This window comes from Dermacentor albipictus, chromosome 9, assembly GCF_038994185.2.
Source record: "Dermacentor albipictus isolate Rhodes 1998 colony chromosome 9, USDA_Dalb.pri_finalv2, whole genome shotgun sequence".
Taxonomy (NCBI): Eukaryota; Metazoa; Arthropoda; class Arachnida; order Ixodida; family Ixodidae; genus Dermacentor; species Dermacentor albipictus.
The window spans coordinates 44,329,208-44,354,242 of record NC_091829.1 but is presented as its reverse complement, the minus strand read 5'-3'; the positions used below and the strand labels follow the sequence as shown (position 1 = coordinate 44,354,242).

The window sequence follows — 25,035 nt, the reverse complement described above, 5'->3', positions numbered from 1 at the left end:
AAGTATGCATTGGGTAGATAACGCCTCCTTGTCTGACCCCTTTCTTTATAGGTATCTTTCTACTTTTCTCGTGGATAATTAATATATCTGAGGAATCTGAGTAGATATCCTCCAAGATATTTACGTAAGCCACCTGTACTCCTTGATTACGTAATGTCTGTATGACTGCTGGTATCTCTACTGCATAAAATGCGTTTTCGTAATCCATGAACGCTATATAGAGAGGCTGATTGTACTCTGCGGATTTCTTGATTACCTGATTGATGACATGGGTGTGATCCATTGTAGATCCCTTCCTGAAGCCGGCCTGTTCTCTTGGTTGACTGGATTCCAATGTTGCCCTTCATAGTTGGTGGCAATCGTTCTACGTGTACGCAAATACGAATTTTTCGTACAACTTATATGAGTGCTCGTGTGTATGAGTGGCTAGATGGAGAAACAATCGAAACAAAGCAGCACGTTCTTCATAAAATAACGGTATGCTTTATAGATGTGACGAATTTGAATTAGCATTGAACTGCGAATGTCACTACCTCGATGCGTCAGCCCTTGAATGCCTAAAAGCATCTTATGTCTCAATACCTGTAGAGCTTCAGTGCATGTCTTGTGTCAACCAGAACACCAAATTTATTCTTGTGCATAACAGAGACCAACCTGTTTCACCGACCTACGCATATTTTCTCTGATTATTTGTAGTTTAGCACGGTAATGCAAGTTCTGAAATATCACTCGGGAATTCTAGTTCGTTGTCTTCACCCATTTACAGGTCAAGTACTCAGTGGTACATGTCCTTAAGAACAAAGAAGAATATTTCTGGGATTTTACGCGACAATACGATCTTACTTCGACACACCCCGTAGTGAGGGACTCCGGAATAATTCTGGCCGCCTGGGGTCCTTCAACCTGCAAGGTACACGGAAGTTCTCGCACTTCGACCCCTTGGAAATGCGGCCGCCGTGCACGTGATTTGAACGCCCTTCAAGTATAACGGGCGTACCCGCCGTGGTGGCGTATAGTGTGGCTTTGTCGTTGGGCTGGCAGCTAAGGCTGAGGGCGCGAGATCGAATCCCGGCCGCGGCGGGCGCAGTTCAATAAGGTCTAAACGCGAAAACGCTCGTTTACTGTTCATTGGGCTCGCGTTAAAGTAACGCAGGCGGTCAAAATTATTCCGGAATGCCCCACTACTACGTGCCTCATAATCATTCCCTTGAATTTTTACAGCGGAGCTATTTATGGCTATAATCCCGAGACTTCTTTGCCTCCGCAGCCTAAAACTCGGGCAATCACAGCGGGAGGCGCACGCCGCCTGCGCCGCTGGGTTGCTTGGAGCACATACATATGGCGCTCACGTCCACACATCAATTTATCATAACTCAAAGGGAAGTTTTTACTTTTCGAAGCGCGATCAGAATGCCTTGGAACGCATACCTACAAAGCGAGGTACCACAAAGAAGCAGCAGCATGTGCTTGCTCCGGTAGAGGGAGGGAAATGATGGGTCATGTTTTGTTAGAATGTAAAGATACCTACTCAGCGGTCGATTTAGGCACCTCTGTCCTCCTTGAAGTCCTTTGGTTCAGCGAGAGGAGCGGGAAAGAAAACATCTCCGCAGTTGAGATTAGTAAGAGGCGATTAGAAGATTGGTGGATGAAAAGGAGGCAAACGAGAAACAACGGAGGCTTATACAAAAGCAAAGTTCCCAATAGAGGTTCAGCAAGTTTGGAGATGGGAAGTCCTCGTGTTTCTTTTTTCTGTTCTATTTTTTGAACATAGGTAGGCCATTAGGCAATCTAATAACAGCTTGGTGGCGCAACCCACCGATCCGTTCCCTAGGGGATGCTCATAGCATCCATCCATTCATCCATCCACGGTAGCGGTGGCGCTGGTGTGCGGAAAAAAACAACAGAAGGCTTGTTTCGCGCACAGCGTTCGCCGCAAGCGTTTTCCGGTAAAGATTACGGTTACATGAGAATGTTTTAGTTGAGCGTGTTTACGCTCCGCTAAGCAGCTAAGCGGAGTAGAAGCGCGAATGCGCATGCGCCGTCCGCTTAGCCGTAAGCGTGCTAGCGGAGCGAGGAACACGGTCCGCTGAGAAGGTGCCTGAGCGGAGCGTGCTGCGGAGCGGTTTGGCTAGCGTTGGCGTCACAAAGGATTGGATTGGATGCAGAAAGAAAGCGCAGTGGCTATCACGTGGCGTTCCCCAAGGTGGCGCTTTATATTCCATTAGGTAAAATGGACCGGTAACGCATCACAAGCGCACGTCTAGATACTTCACGGAGAAATAAGTTATATATACACATATATACGTTTTACTGTATAAAACTGATCAATAGGTGTTTTTATTTTCTTTCATTACCCTGAATATGGCCAGAGGGCGCTGCAACTACGAAAGGTCCGCTCCGCTACGCTAAACGTATAACTAAAACGTGAAAATCGCCCGCCGCTCCGCTTTGGCTTACCGGGGCCACTCGGAGCGGAGTGGAGCGCAAAGACGCTCAACTAAAACACTCTATTAGCTGCAGTTGCCGGGAAGCGGCAGCTGTAGCACACGAAGCAGGGAGTGACGTAATCACACTTCCATATGCGAAAGAAGAACCCGCCTAGCAAGCGATCTGATTTCACTTGTGTTCTGACAGCACTATGAAAAAGGCCACGCATAGCTAGGACTCCGGACGAGCAGCGGGAACACGTTGTGGGGCGACGGGAACTGCAGCGTCCGTACCTACAACGGCGTCGTGCTCAGGCTAGGCCCGGCGCAGCGGTTCCTGTCCAAAGCAAGCCACGCACGGTTAGTACGCCTCAAGCGCAACCGCGCGAATATGATTAGCGACGAAAGGTACAGCAACGTCAATGCGCATAACGGCATCGTGCTCAGGCTCGGCGTGACTCAGTTCAACGCTACATCACGTTTGGTCAATCAGATCAGGTGATACCACACCTTCGCTGGCCAACCACCTCCTTGACAGAGTGGATAAGAGCATATTTTTTTAACGTGTGCATTAGCTAAACGTGTGTGTTAACTCAGTGCAAGGTAGCTCAGCGATTCGAACGCGATAATTGGCGCGCTTGGCGGCTGGCGCTTAATGCACCACTGGTAAGCCCTAGGTGATCACTCAGAGCTGAACCAAATGCCTTCACAATGCGTCACAGAGCTCTTGGCGTCCATCGCATACCACAGTGTACAAACTGGGTATCCCGAGCGCCCGTGGGTGGAGCAAAAGGTGCCGGCCGCCCTGCATGCGTTTCAATCGCTGAGCACTGAACCTGCCAGAGAATGGCTTCAGATTTTTCTTCCTGTGTTACAGCTCCATGGCATCCACGCTTCCACTTTCGGTCTGCCCGGACACTGCCGTTGCGCGGACCACTTCACCTGAGGGTTTGTACGTCGGAGCGAGGCCTTTGTGGCACGCCAACAACACGATCATCTAATGAATTCACTTCCGTTTGTAAAAATCGGAGGCGCAAAGCTCGGAGTTCCACGCCTGAGATGTATTGATCACAGCGAGAGAGAGAGAGAGAGAGAGAGAGAGAGAATGAAGAGGAAAGGCAGGGAGGTTAACCAGATATGAGTCTCCGGTTTGCTACCCTACGATCACAGCGTTCATCAGTTGGACTATACGGGGTGGTGATATTAAAGTTTGGCGGAATTTTTAAAAAAATTGCCTAAAGCAGATAGCATAAGTCTTGTCCTTGTGCTGGATTATACGACGAGGCGGACATTGCTAACACGAGAAGTTGAGACACTTATTGAACTAAATAGCCGAAATTCACACGATAACGTTTTTGATTACATTGCATCCCATATTACAATTTACATATTGTAGCCGGTGAGTATGCCAGACGTATCCAGTTGATATGAGTCTGTAGGATGGAATTAGTTTCGGCATATTATGTACCAAATTGTGAGGCGAAACACATGGTTGCTCCATTTACATTCGTTCTTCAATGCATAAACGAGAGTTGGGGTAAAAGATTGACAACCATTCCACTCTGGGAAGGTGGAATGGCAGCGAAAGTTGACGACACTCAGAGCTCTCAAACGGAAAGCAAAGTGCGTTCGCTGCCATTCCATCTTCACGGAGTGAAATATGGTTGTCATTTCGTTCAGCATCGCGGGAACGTTCTTCGTCGGTGGTAGTTTCGCACCGGCGCCGTTTACGTTCTCGTTTCTGTTCCCTCCGGCGCTCCTCGTACGCATGTTGTTCTTCGGGTGCACGAACTATGCGTGTCCGCCCCATAGATAACGCAGCTGTTTTTAGCGCCGATACCCCTCCTGGTTATATCCTGCGATAACCTTGACGTCACGCTATTTTTCACGGCGAGCGTTCTAATTGCTCCGCATTTTGACATCTGTGCAGCCACGCAGCATCCGTACGTGATGGATCGCGCACACAAAGCTAACAATGAAACCCATTGTGTATGGGTTCGTTAGAAATCGCCAAGTCCGTTTGTGTTGCCGGACGCCGAAAAAACTGGAAGGTTAGTCATATACAGCTTTCGCTGTAAAAATTGCCACCGCGCAATCATCACCACTCCTCCTACTTCTCCACCTCGACAGTTTCGAGTAAGGACGGCCATTCTGCCCCTGACAGTGACCGCTACATGCAGCTGCCCGGATGATGCAGCCCCCGGACAACGAGCCCGGTATCCAGAAAGGCTTCTTCGATGGCTTTTGGAAACGGAGGAAGAAGGGACACTTCATGTTGCTACGCCCAGCTTAACACAGCAAGCTGATGTTGCCTTCAAAAGGCTCACTCACACTAGGCCGACCAGGCACCGATTTCGGTCTGTCGACTGTCAGCAACAGCATTTTTCCCTTCGTGTCGGTGCCTTTGTCACACTGTACTGACGACGACAAACCTGCCGATGGTCGGTGGAGAGCTCGGCATCGGTACAGTGTGACAGAGGCGCCGACACGAAGGTAGAAAACGCTGTCGCCGAGAGCCGACAGACCGAAATTGGTGTTGGGTCGGCCTAGTGTGAAGGAGCCTAAACTAACAGCCCGACGATCTCGTCGTGGAAGATCTGCCGTGTCGTTAAAGCGTTTCCAGGAAGTCGTCCTTCCCGTTAGTACTGTCTCTATCTTCTGCGTCTCTACCTTCTGGGAACATACATGTGCAATGCGGCTGTTGGATGCAATGCAGCAATGCGGCAATGTTGAAAACTGTAGAGAAGTCGAGAACGCGTGAGGCGAAGGCTCGTGCCAGCGCCATCTTGCCCAGTTGGATCAATAAACCGCATCCTACGGACGTCAATCTCTGTCTTCAACATATTGCTCCTGAAAGTAATGTCTGCCTCTCTCTGTAATGTAGCACAAAGGCTGCGATTATGTTAGTGCAACAGCCGATATTTAAAAAAAAATACGGTAAACTAAAAAATAACCCCTGGTATTGAAACGAGGCAACTGTCCTTACCCGACCACGTCTTTTGCAAACCTTTTCGCCTGCAGCACCGGAATGATCGAAACTGCTGCGATTGGGGCGTGATTGCGGCATCGACGATCAGTTGTGCCCGTGAGCAAAAGGTCGAACAGGTTCCCTTTGAGATGTTCTCGCTACAGCGCTAACAGGTAGTCGCTCGCGACCGAGCTAGCACGACTCGACGACCGATCGCTTTTGGGGCAGGTGAACCTGGAATGCATGTCGATACGATCGTCACATCAGCATGCGTCGAAGGGACTACTGAACATTTTACATCTTTTCTCATAATTATTCATCATGCCCCTCCCCAAGTACAGAGTAGCAAACCGGACATGTATCTTCATGTTGACCTTGCTGCCATTCCCATCTCACCTATAATAAACGCAGCTTGCAGGACCTGTCCTCCCAACAGTCACGACGATGTATGCTCCGTACCAGCGATCGCCAAGGCCCGGTACGTATTTTGATCTTTGTGATCCATGTGGTGAAAACTCGCCTAGCTCTCAGTGTTGACGTTCTCACATCAGCCGTTTTCGCGGAGACAAACATAACGCTTTCACGGCGCACGTGCTGCCTTTCGCGCGGATAATGAACCCGGTAAGGCGCGTTGCGCGTGCTCCAACTAGCGGAAAATAACTCTCAGGACGGCTGCTCCGAGTGTTTACAACGCGAACGTTCAATTAAGCGTTAGCTGTCACGTGGGGTAGGCGTTTCCACTCTCCATCTCGAGTTCGTGGAATCGCAAGTGGGTGTCTGAAGGTCCTCGTTCCATGACATGTAAGCGTGAAGGATGCTTTATAACCCTCTCGTAGCAACTACTATGCTCATCTCCCATGCTAGAGCGCTGGTGGGGCTTTTTAAGCATACTCTGGCGCAGCCGAAGGTGGTATTACGATAGTGAGATTCTGGAATGACGAAGGTATACGACAATGGTGTGAGTTTGTGAGGATGCTGGCATCAAGACGGCTGCACGACGCCCGTACGACGACGATGGCATGGCGCTGACGGCGTGATGACGGTATGACGTCATCAATCGGATGACGGTGTAAACGGCCGCGACGGCATCGAGATGACGCCGTGTCAACGAGTGCACGGCGACGATTACAGCGATGACATGACAACGGCGTTATGATTTAATGACAGCTTGATTACGATGGAATGACGTAGAATGACGTCACGATGAGTATAATGAGAATCGGATAAAGACTATGGCGACGATGGCACACACCCTGAGGCATATACGTATGGGAACTGTGTGACTGTTGCATGCGTTAGGAAAATTCTGGTATAAGTTGTCACGAGGACTGTTAGGGCCTGCTAAAGGACTACGCAGTCTCGCTTGGAACAGAGCAGTGCAGGCCCAGCAACATGCCGTTAGTCGGCTAGAATGTGTGCCACCCCCGCCCCACTCCCATTGTTTCTTTTTTCTCATCCACATCGCTCTATCGTGTCTACGATACAGCGGTGACGGTACATGTGCCATGCGCCATGTCCTGCATTCTCGCAACAGTTGAGAGCTGGATCAGCTGGACGTATTTGCAATAGCCCATTTCCGAGCCTTCAACTGTGCAGGAATTATCGCCTTGTGCTGAAGAGGCTTCGATATCGCTGAACAGAACTGTGCAAGGGGACGGAAAGCAGCCGTTGTTCGTGTGGAAGTGTGCGGCGGCGACGCGCTGACACCGTGTAAATACGGCCCATGAAAATGACTGCCAAGTAGTTGAAAAAGCGCCTACCTGCACGCCGTTCGACCTCTTCGAATCGGAAATGCACAGAACAAAAGTATATAGCGGCAATAAAATCAAACGTTGGAGGGAAGCAAATGATGAAATGAATGAAAGGGGAATGTTGTGCATCCAGGATCCGAATAAATGTACGCAGCAAAGAAAAGCGCCTGCCTGCACATCAAATACCCGAGTTTGGGAGAAACATCCCCCCCCCCCCCCAAGGGAAAGAAGTAAAACCGGGGGAGCGTTGCTTATTTACGTATGTAGGCACCCGCCGCAAGCGTAGCAACGGCGACAGCTCCACTGACACGTTTCCTTTGAACTGAACTTTGAAACAGGGGTGAGAATGATAACCAGGATAGACGGGTTTGTCCTGTCGGTAAAGCTCGTGTGCGCAACGAAATTGGCGAGGCGAAGTTCACTGCTACTGGCATGTCGGTTTTGGGCTAAAATGTTTATTTGTGTCGACATCGCGCGAACAGGCCCCTGCATCATGAGACGCATGGTTCTAAGGCGCTGGTTCTCCGCATATATGAGTCCCCGGGCACGCACAGAAGCCGTTTAACACGATAAATGAATGATTAGGCAAAGAATAATTTCCCCCTAAAACTGAAAAAATGGTAAGCCTATAGCCCATGAAAATATCATTTTTCCGACAAAAAATAAAGTGTGCATAAGGTGCTCGTTCTCCGCAGATATGAGTCCCCGGGCACGCACAGAAGCCGCTTAACACGATAAATGAACGCTTAGGCAAAGAATAATTTTCCCCCTAAAACTGAAAGAATGGTAAGCCTATAGCCCATGAAAATATCATTTTTCCGACAAAAAATAAAGTGTGTCTAAGGTGCTCGTTCTCCGCATATATGAGTCCCCGGGCACGCACAGAAGCCGTTTAACACGATAAATGAACGCTTAGGCAAAGAATAATTTTCCCCCTAAAATTGAAAAAATGGTAAGCCTATAGCCCATGAAAATATCATTTTTCCGACGAAAAATAAAGTGTGTCTAAGGTTCTCGTTCTCCGCATATATGAGTCCCCGGGCAGGCGCAGAAGCCGTTTAACGCAATAAATGAACGCTTAGGCATAGAATAATTTTCCCCCTAAAATTGAAAAGATGGTAAGCCAATAGCCCATGAAATTATCATTTTTCCGACAAAAAATAAAGTGTGTCTAAGGTGCTCGTTCTCCGCATATATTATTATTATTATTTATTCCGTGCTGCCAGCCTGCTTTAGAGGCCCTAGGCAGGAGTGGGACATACATAAAGGCTTTAAGAGTCAATAACATGTGAAACACAAGAAAGAAAAAAAAGAGAAATAAAAAGGTGGAAACAAGCAAAGCGTCATCTTGGTACAATGCAAAAGAAACAACAATAAAAAGGAAGGAAGATATCAAAGAATTCTGCAATACAGCACATGTTTACACAATGGCTTATACAAACACACACAAAAAGAAATTGACGGTGCCCTTAACACGATATAATCTATAGTGTATGGATTAGGATAGAAATCGTGGGAAACGTTTCGGTTCATAGATTAATGAGTGCGTGCATGAAGGACGATATGGTGGAGCTTTGAAGAACGTTTTCAGGCAGGGGGTTCCAGTCATGGATGGTTCGGGGGAAAAAGGACTGCTTAAATAATGTGGTATGGTGCGAATACTCGGGGGAAAAAGGACTGCTTAAATAATGTGCTATGGGGCGAATATGAGTCCCCGGGCAGGCGCAGAAGCCGTTTAACAAGATAAATGAATGATTAGGCACAGAATAATTTTCCCCCTAAAATTGAAAAAATGGTAAGCCTATAGCCTATGAAAATGTCATTTTTCCGACGAAAAATGAAGTGTGTCTAAGGTGCTCGGTCTCGCATATAAGAGTCCCCGGGCACGCGCAGGAGCCGTTTAACACGATAAATGAACGCTTAGGCAAACGATAATTTTCCCCCTAAAATTTAAAAAATGGTAAGCCTATAGCCCATGAAAATGTCATTTTTCCGACGAAAAATGAAGTGTGTCTAAGGTGCTCGGTCTCCGCATATAAGATTCCCCGGGCACGCACAGAAGCCGTTTAACACGATAAATGAACGCTTAGGCAAAGAATAATTTTCCCCCTAAAATTGAAAAAATGGTAAGCCTATAGCCCATGAAAATATCATTTTTCCGACGAAAAATAAAGTGTGTCTAAGGGGCTCGTTCTCCGCATATATGAGTCCCCGGGCACGCACAGAAGCCGTTTAACACAATAAATGAACGCTTAGGCAAAGAATAATTTTTCCACTTTACCTCCCCTTCCCCTCTCTCCCCAGCGTAGGGTAGCCAACCGGATTTTTTTTTCTCTGGTTAACCTCCCTGCCTTTCCCCTTTCCTCTCTCTCTCTCTCTCTCTCCCCCTGAAATTGAAAAAATGGTAAGCCTATAGCCCATGAAAATATCGTTTTTCCGCCGAAAAATAAAGTGTGTCTAAGGTGCTCGTTCTCCGCATATATGAGTCCCCGGGTACACGCAGAAGCCGTTTAACACAATAAATGAACGCTTAGGCAAAGAATAAATTTCCCCCTGAAATTGAAAAAATGGTAAGCCTATAGCCCATGAAAATATTTTTCCGACGAAAAATGAAGTGTGTCTAAGGTGCGCGGTCTCCGCATATAAGAGTCCCCGGGCACGCACAGAAGCCGTTTAACACGATAAATGAACGCTTAGGCAAACGATAATTTTCCCCCTAAAACTGAAAAAATGGTAAGCCTATAGCCCATGAAAATATCATTTTCCCGACAAAAAATAAAGTGTGTCTAAGGTGCTCGTTCTCCGCATATATGAGTCCCCGGGCACGCACAGAAGCCGTTTAACACGATAAATGAACGCTTAGGCAAACGATAATTTTCCCCCTAAAATTTAAAAAATGGTAAGCCTATAGCCCATGAAAATGTCATTTTTCCGACGAAAAATGAAGTGTGTCTAAGGTGCTCGGTCTCCGCATATAAGATTCCCCGGGCACGCACAGAAGCCGTTTAACACGATAAATGAACGCTTAGGCAAAGAATAATTTTCCCCCTAAAATTGAAAAAATGGTAAGCCTATAGCCCATGAAAATATCATTTTTCCGACGAAAAATGAAGTGTGTCTAAGGTGCTCGGTCTCCGCATATAAGAGTCCCCGGGCACGCGCAGGAGCCGTTTAACACGATAAATGAACGCTTAGGCAAACGATAATTTTTGCCCTAAAATTGAAAAAATGGTAAGCCTATAGCCCATGAAAATATCATTTTTCCGACAAAAAATAATGTGTGTCTAAGGTGCTCGTTCTCCGCATATATGAGTCCCCGGGCACGCACAGAAGCCGTTTAACACGATAAACGAATGATTAGGCACAGAATAATTTTCCCCCTAAAATTGAAAAAATGGTAAGCCTATAGCCCATGAAAATATCATTTTTCCGACGAAAAATAAAGTGTGTCTAAGGGGCTCGTTCTCCACATATATGAGTCCCCGGGCACGCACAGAAGCCGTTTAACACGATAAATGAACGCTTAGGCAAACGATAATTTTCCCCCTAAAACTGAAAAAATGGTAAGCCTATAGCCCATGAAAATATCATTTTTCCGACAAAAAATAAAGTGTGCCTAAGGTGCTCGTTCTCCGCATATATGAGTCCCCGGGCACGCACAGAAGCCGTTTAACACGATAAACGAATGATTAGGCACAGAATAATTTTCCCCCTAAAATTGAAAAAATGGTAAGCCTATAGCCCATGAAAATATCATTTTTCCGACAAAAAATAAAGTGTGTCTGAGGTGCTCGTTCTCCGCATATATGAGTCCCCGGGCACGCACAGAAGCCGTTTAACACGATAAATGAACGCTTAGGCAAAGAATAATTTTCCCCCTAAAATTGAAAAAATGGTAAGCCTATAGCCCATGAAAATATCATTTTTCCGACGAAAAATAAAGTGTGTCTAAGAGGCTTGTTCTCCGCATATATGAGTCCCCGGGCACGCACAGAAGCCGTTTAACACAATAAATGAACGCTTAGGCAAAGAATAATTTTCCCCCTGAAATTGAAAAAATGGTAAGCCTATAGCCCATGAAAATATTTTTCCGACGAAAAATGAAGTGTGTCTAAGGTGCTCGGTCTCCGCATATAAGAGTCCCCGGGCACGCACAGAAGCCGTTTAACACGATAAATGAACGCTTAGGCAAACGATAATTTTCCCCCTAAAACTGAAAAAATGGTAAGCCTATAGCCCATGAAAATATCATTTTTCCGACAAAAAATAAAGTGTGTCTAAGGTGCTCGTTCTCCGCATATATGAGTCCCCGGGCACGCACAGAAGCCGTTTAACACGATAAATGAACGCTTAGGCAAACGATAATTTTCCCCCTAAAATTGAAAAAATGGTAGGCCTATAGCCCATGAAAATATCATTTTTCCGACAAAAAATAAAGTGTGTCTAAGGTGCTCGTTCTCCGCATATATGAGTCCCCGGGCACGCACAGAAACCGTTTAACACGATAAACGAATGATTAGGCACAGAATAATTTTCCCCCTAAAATTGAAAAAATGGTAAGCCTATAGCCCATGAAAATATCATTTTTCCGACGAAAAATGAAGTGTGTCTAAGGTGCTGGGTCTCCGCATATAAGAGTCCCCGGGCACGCGCAGGAGCCGTTTAACACGATAAATGAACGCTTAGGCAAACGATAATTTTCCCCCTAAAATTGAAAAAATGGTAAGCCTATAGCCCATGAAAATATAATTTTTCCGACAAAAAATAAAGTGTGTCTAAGGTGCTCGTTCTCCGCATATACGAGTCCCCGGGCACGCACAGAAGCCGTTTAACACGATAAACGAATGATTAGGCACAGAATAATTTTCCCCCTAAAATTGAAAAAATGGTAAGCCTATAGCCCATGAAAATATCATTTTTCCGACGAAAAATAAAGTGTGTCTAAGGGGCTCGTTCTCCGCATATATGAGTCCCCGGGCACGCACAGAAGCCGTTTAACACGATAAATGAACGCTTAGGCAAACGATAATTTTCCCCCTAAAACTGAAAAAATGGTAAGCCTATAGCCCATGAAAATATCATTTTTCCGACAAAAAATAAAGTGTGTCTAAGGTGCTCGTTCTCCGCATATATGAGTCCCCGGGCACGCACAGAAGCCGTTTAACACGATAAATGAACGCTTAGGCAAACGATAATTTTCCCCCTAAAACTGAAAAAATGGTAAGCCTATAGCCCATGAAAATATCATTTTTCCGACAAAAAATAAAGTGTGTCTAAGGTGCTCGTTCTCCGCATATATGAGTCCCCGGGCACGCACAGAAGCCGTTTAACACGATAAACGAATGATTAGGCACAGAATAATTTTCCCCCTAAAATTGAAAAAATGGTAAGCCTATAGCCCATGAAAATATCATTTTTCCGACGAAAAATAAAGTGTGTCTAAGGGGCTCGTTCTCCGCATATATGAGTCCCCGGGCACGCACAGAAGCCGTTTAACACAATAAATGAACGCTTAGACAAAGAATAATTTTCCCCCTGAAATTGAAAAAATGGTAAGCCTATAGCCCATGAAAATATCGTTTTTCCGACGAAAAATAAAGTGTGTCTAAGGTGCTCGTTCTCCGCATATATGAGTCCCCGGGTACACGCAGAAGCCGTTTAACACAATAAATGAACGCTTAGGCAAAGAATAATTTTCCCCCTGAAATTGAAAAAATGGTAAGCCTATAGCCCATGAAAATATTTTTCCGACGAAAAATGAAGTGTGTCTAAGGTGCTCGGTCTCCGCATATAAGAGTCCCCGGGCACGCACAGAAGCCGTTTAACACAATAAATGAACGCTTAGGCAAACGATAATTTTCCCCCTAAAACTGAAAAAATGGTAAGCCTATAGCCCATGAAAATATCATTTTTCCGACAAAAAGTAAAGTGTGTCTAAGGTGCTCGTTCTCCGCATATATGAGTCCCCGGGCACGCACAGAAGCCGTTTAACACGATAAATGAACGCTTAGGCAAACGATAATTTTCCCCCTAAAATTGAAAAAATGGTAGGCCTATAGCCCATGAAAATATCATTTTTCCGACAAAAAATAAAGTGTGTCTAAGGTGCTCGTTCTCCGCATATATGAGTCCCCGGGCACGCACAGAAGCCGTTTAACACGATAAACGAATGATTAGGCACAGAATAATTTTCCCTCTAAAATTGAAAAAATGGTAAGCCTATAGCCCATGAAAATATCATTTTTCCGACGAAAAATAAAGTGTGTCTAAGGGGCTCGTTCTCCGCATATATGAGTCCCCGGGCACGCACAGAAGCCGTTTAACACGATAAATGAACGCTTAGGCAAACGATAATTTTCCCCCTAAAACTGAAAAAATGGTAAGCCTATAGCCCATGAAAATATCATTTTTCCGACAAAAAATAAAGTGTGTCTAAGGTGCTCGTTCTCCGCATATATGAGTCCCCGGGCACGCACAGAAGCCGTTTAACACGATAAATGAACGCTTAGGCAAACGATAATTTTCCCCCTAAAACTGAAAAAATGGTAAGCCTAAAGCCCCTCCATCTACGCGCCACCGCCGCTCTCTTAAGTAGCGCCAACCTTTGTGTGCGCCGCCTTTTCCCCTCACACCAAATCCGGTTCCGGCATTTCCGCTTCCGGTATTTCCGGTTCCGGCGTTTCCGCTTCCTGGAGTTGCGCTGCGAGAATTTTCGCTCCCATTGCAGACGATGGTGAGGCGCCCGTGCTAAGCAACCGGTGCGAATCTGAGTTGCTCGCGCTAGCCATTCCACCAAGCGTCATTCGCGTGCATCTACGCGCTTGTTTGCGTACGCTGCGCCCACACGCTTTGCCTGTCGTCCTCTTTCGCTGACAAAGTGCGGAGAGCCATGGACTGTGGCTGCATCATCGGCTGCTGCATGTGTCCGGCACGTTGGAAATCACCCGCCCCGGCGCCTCTCGGCGATAACGACCTGTATGAACTTTCTTTTTACTGCAAGGTGGAGGACAGTTGGCCTTTACGAACAGAATATATACAAAATGTAGGCATATGAAGTGTTGACAGAGTGGTACATGCAACGCACAGTATTTGTTCATACAATAGCAGTAGGTGTAAGCCAATTTCACATTTACTTCACAAAGCTTGAATAACTCTGAAAGCATTCAGCAAATCAACGCTGCTCCACTTCACCAAACAAGTAGGTGTCTTTTTGACCAATAACTAAACTGACGTACATCAAAATTTGGACGCTTTGAGTAAAGTTGAGTAAGTAAGGCTAAACAAAGCCCCTCCATCCTCGCTTCTGCCGGCATAAAACTTCGGTGGCGCGTAGATGGAAGTGCTTTAGCGCTTAGGCCAGGGACGGATACAAGCGCGACAACAGAAGTATGACACACCTACCGCCCGAAATACTGCCGCGTTCGCCTCCTGAACACTCGCAATAAAAAAAAAATAGCCATCGTAATTTCACGTTGCAACACACAATTCGCCGTACACCTTTGCTCACGCCACAACACACGAACATAACTCGCCGTACACGCGAGCAGATGCTCGCGTCACAACACACAATTCGCAGTGCGCATCTGCTCGCGTCATCCACACAATTCGCCGTCCACCTTTGCACGCGTTACAACACGCGCACACGCACCAATTCACTGCACACCTCCGCTCATATCGCACAAGAAAAGCACACTTGTTTTCACCATGTCACTGAATGCCCTCCACGCAAATTTGAACTTGTTATATTTCATAGCTTCACGTCATTGCAGTCCTTCACGTAGTGCACGCACTTGGGACATTCGCTACCTTCGATCGTACGAGACAACTTCAACCTCAGAATCAACAGCATAAACTCTATGCGTCTGCCGTACAAATTGGCGTCGCGAACTCCTTCACTAAAGTCCCTCCATACGTGCTGGCTGGAGGGGATGTATGCTTCAAAACAAGAAGAATTCAAAGGGGACAAGCTGTCGTATTCCGCTGAAGTAGTAGTTTGCGGCCGCTGTTTTCCAAATGCACGAAAAACGGGAGCGGTCTCCAAGCGCCCAGGCACTACATTCCACTGTACGTTGTCTCTCGTGGCACAACCCGTCGCAGGTTGACGCGAAGCAGCGAACACGACCAGATCGCCGATTACAATAGGCGGTGGTTCTTGGATGGAATCGCATTCACAGTTTCAACCGCAGCTGGTGCAATTAAAGCCTCTCTATCGACGCGAAAGTAAACAACGCTAAAAACATAGCGTCACTTCCACTCGGAACAGGAAGTTGAAGCTACGTAAGTTCCGCTTCACGCCGGAAGCTAAGGGGGTGAGAGGAGAGGAGCGTGGAGGAGGAGGTTAGGTTGGCGGTACTTAGCTTGGCTGGCGGTGGCGCGTAGATGCAGGGGCTTTAGGTAAGCCTATAGCCCATGAAAATATCATTTTTCCGACAAAAAATAAAGTGTGTCTAAGGTGCTCGTTCTCCGCATATATGAGTCCCCGGGCACGCACAGAAGCCGTTTAACACGATAAACGAATGATTAGGCACAGAATAATTTTCCCCCTAAAATTGAAAAAATGGTAAGCCTATAGCCCATGAAAATATCATTTTTCCGACGAAAAATAAAGTGTGTCTAAGGGGCTCGTTCTCCGCATATATGAGTCCCCGGGCACGCACAGAAGCCGTTTAACACAATAAATGAACGCTTAGGCAAAGAATAATTTTCCCCCTGAAATTGAAAAAATGGTAAGCCTATAGCCCATGAAAATATCGTTTTTCCGACGAAAAATAAAGTGTGTCTAAGGTGCTCGTTCTCCGCATATATGAGTCCCCGGGTACACGCAGAAGCCGTTTAACACAATAAATGAACGCTTAGGCAAAGAATAATTTTCCCCCTGAAATTGAAAAAATGGTAAGCCTATAGCCCATGAATATATTTTTCCGACGAAAAATAAAGTGTGTCTAAGGTGCTCGTTCTCCGCATATATGAGTCCCCGGGTACACGCAGAAGCCGTTTAACACAATAAATGAACGCTTAGGCAAAGAATAATTTTCCCCCTGAAATTGAAAAAATGGTAAGCCTATAGCCCATGAAAATATTTTTCCGACGAAAAATGAAGTGTGTCTAAGGTGCTCGGTCTCCACATATAAGAGTCCCCGGGCACGCACAGAAGCCGTTTCACACAATAAATGAACGCTTAGGCAAAGAATAATTTTCCCCCTGAAATTGAAAAAATGGTAAGCCTATAGCCCATGAAAATATCATTTTTCCGACAAAAAATAAAGTGTGTCTAAGGTGCTCGTTCTCCGCATATATGAGTCCCCGGGCACGCACAGAAGCCGTTTAACACGATAAACGAATGATTAGGCACAGAATAATTTTCCCCCTAAAATTGAAAAAATGGTAAGCCTATAGCCCATGAAAATATCATTTTTCCGACGAAAAATAAAGTGTGTCTAAGGGGCTCGTTCTCCGCATATATGAGTCCCCGGGCACGCACAGAAGCCGTTTAACACAATAAATGAACGCTTAGGCAAAGAATAATTTTCCCCCTGAAATTGAAAAAATGGTAAGCCTATAGCCCATGAAAATATCGTTTTTCCGACGAAAAATAAAGTGTGTCTAAGGTGCTCGTTCTCCGCATATATGAGTCCCCGGGTACACGCAGAAGCCGTTTAACACGATAAATGAACGCTTAGGCAAACGATAATTTTCCCCCTAAAATTGAAAAAATGGTAGGCCTATAGCCCATGAAAATATCATTTTTCCGACAAAAAATAAAGTGTGTCTAAGGTGCTCGTTCTCCGCATATATGAGTCCCCGGGTACACGCAGAAGCCGTTTAACACGATAAATGAACGCTTAGGCAAACGATAATTTTCCCCCTAAAATTGAAAAAATGGTAGGCCTATAGCCCATGAAAATATCATTTTTCCGACAAAAAATAAAGTGTGTCTAAGGTGCTCGTTCTCCGCATATATGAGTCCCCGGGCACGCACAGAAGCCGTTTAACACGATAAACGAATGATTAGGCACAGAATAATTTTCCCTCTAAAATTGAAAAAATGGTAAGCCTATAGCCCATGAAAATATCATTTTTCCGACGAAAAATAAAGTGTGTCTAAGGGGCTCGTTCTCCGCATATATGAGTCCCCGGGCACGCACAGAAGCCGTTTAACACGATAAATGAACGCTTAGGCAAACGATAATTTTCCCCCTAAAACTGAAAAAATGGTAAGCCTATAGCCCATGAAAATATCATTTTTCCGACAAAAAATAAAGTGTGTCTAAGGTGCTCGTTCTCCGCATATATGAGTCCCCGGGCACGCACAGAAGCCGTTTAACACGATAAATGAACGCTTAGGCAAACGATAATTTTCCCCCTAAAATTGAAAAAATGGTAAGCCTATAGCCCATGAAAATATCATTTTTCCGACGAAAAATAAAGTGTGTCTAAGGGGCTCGTTCTCCGCATATATGAGTCCCCGGGCACGCACAGAAGCCGTTTAACACAATAAATGAACGCTTAGGCAAAGAATAATTTTCCCCCTGAAATTGAAAAAATGGTAAGCCTATAGCCCATGAAAATATCGTTTTTCCGACGAAAAATAAAGTGTGTCTAAGGTGCTCGTTCTCCGCATATATGAGTCCCCGGGTACACGCAGAAGCCGTTTAACACAATAAATGAACGCTTAGGCAAAGAATAATTTTCCCCCTGAAATTGAAAAAATGGTAAGCCTATAGCCCATGAATATATTTTTCCGACGAAAAATGAAGTGTGTCTAAGGTGCTCGGTCTCCGCATATAAGAGTCCCCGGGCACGCACAGAAGCCGTTTAACACGATAAATGAACGCTTAGGCATAGAATAATTTTCCCCCTAAAATTGAAAAAATGGTAAGCCTATAGCCCATGAAAATATTTTTCCGACGAAAAATAAAGTGTGTCTAAGGTGCTCGTTCTCCGCATATATGAGTCCCCGGGTACACGCAGAAGCCGTTTAACACAATAAATGAACGCTTAGGCAAAGAATAATTTTCCCCCTGAAATTGAAAAAATGGTAAGCCTATAGCCCATGAAAATATTTTTCCGACGAAAAATGAAGTGTGTCTAAGGTGCTCGGTCTCCACATATAAGAGTCCCCGGGCACGCACAGAAGCCGTTTCACACAATAAATGAACGCTTAGGCAAAGAATAATTTTCCCCCTGAAATTGAAAAAATGGTAAGCCTATAGCCCATGAAAATATCATTTTTCCGACAAAAAATAAAGTGTGTCTAAGGTGCTCGTTCTCCGCATATATGAGTCCCCGGGCACGCACAGAAGCCGTTTAACACGATAAACGAATGATTAGGCACAGAATAATTTTCCCCCTAAAATTGAAAAAATGGTAAGCCTATAGCCCATGAAAATATCATTTTTCCGACGAAAAATAAAGTGTGTCTAAGGGGCTCGTTCTCCGCATATATGAGTCCCCGGGCACGCACAGAAGCCGTTTAACACAATAAATGAACGCTTAGGCAAAGAATAATTTTCCCCCTGAAATTGAAAAAATGGTAAGCCTATAGCCCATGAAAATATCGTTTTTCCGACGAAAAATAAAGTGTGTCTAAGGTGCTCGTTCTCCGCATATATGAGTCCCCGGGTACACGCAGAAGCCGTTTAACACAATAAATGAACGCTTAGGCAAAGAATAATTTTCCCCTGAAATTGAAAAAATGGTAAGCCTATAGCCCATGAAAATATTTTTCCGACGAAAAATGAAGTGTGTCTAAGGTGCTCGGTCTCCGCATATAAGAGTCCCCGGGCACGCACAGAAGCCGTTTAACACAATAAATGAACGCTTAGGCAAACGATAATTTTCCCCCTAAAACTGAAAAAATGGTAAGCCTATAGCCCATGAAAATATCATTTTTCCGACAAAAAGTAAAGTGTGTCTAAGGTGCTCGTTCTCCGCATATATGAGTCCCCGGGCACGCACAGAAGCCGTTTAACACGATAAATGAACGCTTAGGCAAACGATAATTTTCCCCCTAAAATTGAAAAAATGGTAGGCCTATAGCCCATGAAAATATCATTTTTCCGACAAAAAATAAAGTGTGTCTAAGGTGCTCGTTCTCCGCATATATGAGTCCCCGGGCACGCACAGAAGCCGTTTAACACGATAAACGAATGATTAGGCACAGAATAATTTTCCCTCTAAAATTGAAAAAATGGTAAGCCTATAGCCCATGAAAATATCATTTTTCCGACGAAAAATAAAGTGTGTCTAAGGGGCTCGTTCTCCGCATATATGAGTCCCCGGGCACGCACAGAAGCCGTTTAACACGATAAATGAACGCTTAGGCAAACGATAATTTTCCCCCTAAAACTGAAAAAATGGTAAGCCTATAGCCCATGAAAATATCATTTTTCCGACAAAAAATAAAGTGTGTCTAAGGTGCTCGTTCTCCGCATATATGAGTCCCCGGGCACGCACAGAAGCCGTTTAACACGATAAATGAACGCTTAGGCAAACGATAATTTTCCCCCTAAAACTGAAAAAATGGTAAGCCTATAGCCCATGAAAATATCATTTTTCCGACAAAAAATAAAGTGTGTCTAAGGTGCTCGTTCTCCGCATATATGAGTCCCCGGGCACGCACAGAAGCCGTTTAACACGATAAACGAATGATTAGGCACAGAATAATTTTCCCCCTAAAATTGAAAAAATGGTAAGCCTATAGCCCATGAAAATATCATTTTTCCGACGAAAAATAAAGTGTGTCTAAGGGGCTCGTTCTCCGCATATATGAGTCCCCGGGCACGCACAGAAGCCGTTTAACACGATAAATGAACGCTTAGGCAAACGATAATTTTCCCCTAAAACTGAAAAAATGGTAAGCCTATAGCCCATGAAAATATCATTTTTCCGACAAAAAATAAAGTGTGTCTAAGGTGCTCGTTCTCCGCATATATGAGTCCCCGGCACGCACAGAAGCCGTTTAACACGATAAATGAACGCTTAGGCAAACGATAATTTTCCCCCTAAAACTGAAAAAATGGTAAGCCTATAGCCCATGAAAATATCATTTTTCCGACAAAAAATAAAGTGTGTCTAAGGTGCTCGTTCTCCGCATATATGAGTCCCCGGGCACGCACAGAAGCCGTTTAACACGATAAACGAATGATTAGGCACAGAATAATTTTCCCCTAAAATTGAAAAAATGGTAAGCCTATAGCCCATGAAAATATCATTTTTCCGACGAAAATAAAGTGTGTCTAAGGGGCTCGTTCTCCGCATATATGAGTCCCCGGGCACGCACAGAAGCCGTTTAACACAATAAATGAACGCTTAGGCAAAGAATAATTTTCCCCCTGAAATTGAAAAAATGGTAAGCCTATAGCCCATGAAAATATCGTTTTTCCGACGAAAAATAAAGTGTGTCTAAGGTGCTCGTTCTCCGCATATATGAGTCCCCGGGCACGCACAGAAGCCGTTTAACACGATAAATGAACGCTTAGGCAAACGATAATTTTCCCCCTAAAACTGAAAAAATGGTAAGCCTATAGCCCATGAAAATATCATTTTTCCGACAAAAAATAAAGTGTGTCTAAGGTGCTCGTTCTCCGCATATATGAGTCCCCGGGCACGCACAGAAGCCGTTTAACACGATAAATGAACGCTTAGGCAAACGATAATTTTCCCCCTAAAACTGAAAAAATGGTAAGCCTATAGCCCATGAAAATATTTTTCCGACGAAAAATGAAGTGTGTCTAAGGTGCTCGGTCTCCGCATATAAGAGTCCCCGGGCACGCGCAGAAGCCGTTTAACACGATAAATGAACGCTTAGGCATAGAATAATTTTCCCCCTAAAATTGAAAAAATGGTAAGCCTATAGCCCATGAAAATATCATTTTTCCGACGAAAAATGAAGTGTGTCTAAGGTGCTGGGTCTCCGCATATAAGAGTCCCCGGGCACGCGCAGGAGCCGTTTAACACGATAAATGAACGCTTAGGCATAGAATAATTTTCCCCCTGAAATTGAAAAAATGGTAAGCCTATAGCCCATGAAAATATTTTTCCGACGAAAAATGAAGTGTGTCTAAGGTGCTCGGTCTCCACATATAAGAGTCCCCGGGCACGCACAGAAGCCGTTTCACACAATAAATGAACGCTTAGGCAAAGAATAATTTTCCCCCTGAAATTGAAAAAATGGTAAGCCTATAGCCCATGAAAATATCATTTTTCCGACAAAAAATAAAGTGTGTCTAAGGTGCTCGTTCTCCGCATATATGAGTCCCCGGGCACGCACAGAAGCCGTTTAACACGATAAACGAATGATTAGGCACAGAATAATTTTCCCCCTAAAATTGAAAAAATGGTAAGCCTATAGCCCATGAAAATATCATTTTTCCGACGAAAAATAAAGTGTGTCTAAGGGGCTCGTTCTCCGCATATATGAGTCCCCGGGCACGCACAGAAGCCGTTTAACACAATAAATGAACGCTTAGGCAAAGAATAATTTTCCCCCTGTAATTGAAAAAATGGTAAGCCTATAGCCCATGAAAATATCGTTTTTCCGACGAAAAATAAAGTGTGTCTAAGGTGCTCGTTCTCCGCATATATGAGTCCCCGGGTACACGCAGAAGCCGTTTAACACAATAAATGAACGCTTAGGCAAAGAATAATTTTCCCCCTGAAATTGAAAAAATGGTAAGCCTATAGCCCATGAAAATATTTTTCCGACGAAAAATGAAGTGTGTCTAAGGTGCTCGGTCTCCGCATATAAGAGTCCCCGGGCACGCACAGAAGCCGTTTAACACAATAAATGAACGCTTAGGGAAACGATAATTTTCCCCCTAAAACTGAAAAAATGGTAAGCCTATAGCCCATGAAAATATCATTTTTCCGACAAAAAGTAAAGTGTGTCTAAGGTGCTCGTTCTCCGCATATATGAGTCCCCGGGCACGCACAGAAGCCGTTTAACACGATAAATGAACGCTTAGGCAAACGATAATTTTCCCCCTAAAATTGAAAAAATGGTAGGCCTATAGCCCATGAAAATATCATTTTTCCGACAAAAAATAAAGTGTGTCTAAGGTGCTCGTTCTCCGCATATATGAGTCCCCGGGCACGCACAGAAGCCGTTTAACACGATAAACGAATGATTAGGCACAGAATAATTTTCCCTCTAAAATTGAAAAAATGGTAAGCCTATAGCCCATGAAAATATCATTTTTCCGACGAAAAATAAAGTGTGTCTAAGGGGCTCGTTCTCCGCATATATGAGTCCCCGGGCACGCACAGAAGCCGTTTAACACGATAAATGAACGCTTAGGCAAACGATAATTTTCCCCCTAAAACTGAAAAAATGGTAAGCCTATAGCCCATGAAAATATCATTTTTCCGACAAAAAATAAAGTGTGTCTAAGGTGCTCGTTCTCCGCATATATGAGTCCCCGGGCACGCACAGAAGCCGTTTAACACGATAAATGAACGCTTAGGCAAACGATAATTTTCCCCCTAAAACTGAAAAAATGGTAAGCCTATAGCCCATGAAAATATCATTTTTCCGACAAAAAATAAAGTGTGTCTAAGGTGCTCGTTCTCCGCATATATGAGTCCCCGGGCACGCACAGAAGCCGTTTAACACGATAAACGAATGATTAGGCACAGAATAATTTTCCCCCTAAAATTGAAAAAATGGTAAGCCTATAGCCCATGAAAATATCATTTTTCCGACGAAAAATAAAGTGTGTCTAAGGGGCTCGTTCTCCGCATATATGAGTCCCCGGGCACGCACAGAAGCCGTTTAACACAATAAATGAACGCTTAGGCAAAGAATAATTTTCCCCCTGAAATTGAAAAAATGGTAAGCCTATAGCCCATGAAAATATCGTTTTTCCGACGAAAAATAAAGTGTGTCTAAGGTGCTCGTTCTCCGCATATATGAGTCCCCGGGCACGCACAGAAGCCGTTTAACACGATAAATGAACGCTTAGGCAAACGATAATTTTCCCCCTAAAACTGAAAAAATGGTAAGCCTATAGCCCATGAAAATATCATTTTTCCGACAAAAAATAAAGTGTGTCTAAGGTGCTCGTTCTCCGCATATATGAGTCCCCGGGCACGTACAGAAGCCGTTTAACACGATAAATGAACGCTTAGGCAAACGATAATTTTCCCCCTAAAACTGAAAAAATGGTAAGCCTATAGCCCATGAAAATATTTTTCCGACGAAAAATAAAGTGTGTCTAAGGTGCTCGTTCTCCGCATATATGAGTCCCCGGGCACACGCAGAAGCCGTTTAACACAATAAATGAACGCTTAGGCAAAGAATAATTTTCCCCCTGAAATTGAAAAAATGGTAAGCCTATAGCCCATGAAAATATTTTTCCGACGAAAAATGAAGTGTGTCTAAGGTGCTCGGTCTCCGCATATAAGAGTCCCCGGGCACGCACAGAAGCCGTTTAACACGATAAATGAACGCTTAGGCATAGAATAATTTTCCCCCTAAAATTGAAAAAATGGTAAGCCTATAGCCCATGAAAATATCATTTTTCCGACGAAAAATGAAGTGTGTCTAAGGTGCTGGGTCTCCGCATATAAGAGTCCCCGGGCACGCGCAGGAGCCGTTTAACACGATAAATGAACGCTTAGGCAAACGATAATTTTCCCCCTAAAATTGAAAAAATGGTAAGCCTATAGCCCATGAAAATATTTTTCCGACGAAAAATGAAGTGTGTCTAAGGTGCTCGGTCTCCGCATATAAGAGTCCCCGGGCACGCACAGAAGCCGTTTAACACGATAAATGAACGCTTAGGCATAGAATAATTTTCCCCCTAAAATTGAAAAAAATCGTAAGCCTATAGCCCATGAAAATATGCATGCATCTTGAGACGCATGCGGTTATGCAATGTGCCATAATTAGTTTGTCGCTGCCAAGTGAGCGCGATACTCCGTAGTGTTCCCGTCGCGACAGCGCGGCAAGATCCGTGATATGGAAACTCGCCGAAGGCGCACCTTTAACGTTGTACTCGCACCCAGCTGTGCAAGAACCGTTGCAGTCACGTGGTGTCTTGTGCCGGAAGAAAACGGCGTGATGGTTCGTTCACTTGGCTTCGCATCTGGATGCATCACCCTACCACGCGCGGCTGAAGTCGCCCGGAGCGATTTCGCTGCGCTGTATTACGAATTGCACTCCAGCCGTTGGCGGCATAGAAGGAACGCACTTGTCGAGGCCCCGTCTTGAGCCCGCGCATGCAAGTGGGCGAATATCGCCATTAGTATTATGACTCACCATTGACTCACCATTGACTCACCATTGACTATTATGACATCACCATTAGTATTATGACCGCCGAGTGACAGTGTTTTGTGGCCGGCTGCCATCCCGTCCAGGTAGGCAAGGGACTCGTCGACCTCAAGCGCCACCCCGGAACCTCAACGCAACGGCGTCGCACAATTGCGAGCGCCTACCATACACCACGCTCCCACACCACCTTACCGTGAGCGATCGAAGCATGACGTCAGTGATCACCATTCTACCTCCTCGTGTATGTCGAAAAAAAAATAATAAACCGATACAGAAATATGTTTTCGGCAGGATTCTGAGCGCATGCTTTCATCCACTCCCTTTCCGGAACGATAGGCCGCGATAGAAGCCCAGCTTCCCGGCTGTTATCGCAAGGTACTGGTCGCCTTCATTCACTCTGCTGCTGTGCCGTTCCCGTGGCCGAGTGGTTTAGATGCTTAGCTTGGGAGCGCAAGGGAATCCCAGCGGCGGTGGTTCGATTCCCGGCGCCTGCATTGCTTAAAAAAAATTGCGATGCGGTCACCGAGGCTTGAACGATCGTTAACTTATTGTGGGGCAGCTGTAACTTCGGGATGGAGGGGGTAGAGTAGGCGGGCGCGAGGAGGTAGGTAGGCT

At 45.0% G+C, this 25,035-nt stretch overlaps 1 long non-coding RNA gene across 2 annotated transcripts in view; it reads left to right on the top strand.

Moving 5' to 3' along the window:
• LOC139049757 (uncharacterized) overlaps positions 1 to 24,673 on the top strand; it is a 158,707-nt gene extending 134,034 nt beyond the window's left edge. For both annotated transcript variants that reach the window (XR_011508558.1, XR_011508557.1), the window contains exons 3-4: positions 3,304 to 3,378; positions 24,507 to 24,673. This is a non-coding gene — a long non-coding RNA (uncharacterized lncRNA). The remainder of the gene's footprint in view (positions 1 to 3,303; positions 3,379 to 24,506) is intronic.
• The last annotated feature ends 362 nt before the right edge of the window (positions 24,674 to 25,035 follow it).